The sequence below is a fragment of the Arachis ipaensis genome, chromosome B7 (genome assembly GCF_059453495.1).
Source record: "Arachis ipaensis isolate K30076 ecotype BB chromosome B7, ASM5945349v1, whole genome shotgun sequence".
Lineage (NCBI taxonomy): Eukaryota > Viridiplantae > Streptophyta > Magnoliopsida > Fabales > Fabaceae > Arachis > Arachis ipaensis.
In genome coordinates this window covers 49,055,047-49,056,433 of record NC_142442.1, presented here as the reverse complement: position 1 = coordinate 49,056,433, position 1,387 = coordinate 49,055,047, and the positions used below count along the sequence as shown (strand labels likewise).

At 42.1% G+C, this 1,387-nt stretch overlaps 1 non-coding gene across 1 annotated transcript; it reads right to left on the bottom strand.

The window, feature by feature from the left end:
- On the bottom strand, positions 1–108 carry LOC148551094 (small nucleolar RNA R71). Its single transcript, XR_015893561.1, has one exon. It is a non-coding gene; the product is annotated as a small nucleolar RNA R71 (small nucleolar RNA).
- Between the last annotated feature and the right edge of the window lie 1,279 nt (positions 109–1,387).

Below are 1,387 nucleotides of genomic sequence, written 5' to 3'. Positions count from 1 at the left end.
AAGCTTAGAGCTGATGTTCAAACCTTCAGACAGAAAGAAGGTGAATCCCTCTATGAAGCTTGGGAAAGATACAAACAGTTGACCAAAAAGTGTCCCTCTGACATGCTTTCAGAATGGACCATCCTAGATATATTCTATGATGGTTTATCTGAGCTATCTAAGATGTCACTGGACACTTCTGCAGGTGGATCCATTCACCTAAAGAAAACGCCTGCAGAAGCTCAAGAACTCATTGACATGGTTGCTAATAACCAGTTCATGTACACTTTTGAAAGGAATCCTGTGAGTAATGGGATGCCTATGAAGAAAGGAGTTCTTGAAGTTGATACTCTGAATGCCATATTGGCTCAGAATAAAATATTGACTCAGCAAGTCAATATGATTTCTCAGAGTCTGCATGGAATGCAAGCTGCATCCAACAGTACTCAAGAGGCTTCTCATAAAGAAGAAGCTTATGATCCTGAGAACCCTGCAATAGCAGAGGTAAATTACTTAGGTGAACCTTATGGAAACACCTATAACTCATCATGAAGAAATCATCCAAATTTCTCATGGAAGGATCAAAAGCCTCAACAAGGCTTTAACAATGGTGGAAGAAGCAGGTTTAGCAATAGCAAGCCTTTTCCATCATCCACTCAGCAACAGACAGAGAACTCTGAATAAAATGCTTATAATTTAGCAAATCTAGTCTCTGATCTATCCAAGGCCACTGTGAGCTTCATGAATGAAACAAGATCTTCCATTAGAAATCTGGAAGAACAAGTGGGCCAGCTAAGTAAAAGGATCACTAAAATCCCTCCTAGTACTCTCCCAAGCAATACAGAAGAGAATCCAAAAGGAGAGTGCAAGGCCATTGACATAAGCACCATGGCCGAATCTGTGAGGAAAGGAGAGGACGTGAATCCCAAGGAGGAAGACCTCCTGGGACGTCCAGTGATCAATAAGGAGCTTCCCTCTGAGGAACCAAAGGACTCTGAGGCCCATCTAGAGACCATAGAGATTCCATTGAACCTCCTTATGCCCTTCATGAGCTCTGATGAGTATTCCTCTTCTGAAGAGAATGAGGATGCTACTGAAGAGCAAACTGCCAAGTTTCTTAGTGCAATCATGAAGCTGAATGCCAAATTATTTGGCATTGATGCTTGGGAAGTTGAACCTCCCTTGTTCATCAATGAACTAAGTGATCTGGATCAACTGACATTGCCTCAGAAGAAACAGGATCCTGGAAAGTTCATAATACCCTGTACCATAGGCACCATGATCTTTAAGGCTCTATGTGACCTTGGTTCAGGAATAAAACTCATGCCCCTCTCTGCAATAGAGAAACTGGGAATCTATGAGGTGCAAGCTGCTAAAATCTCCTTAGAGATGGCAGACAGCTCAAGAA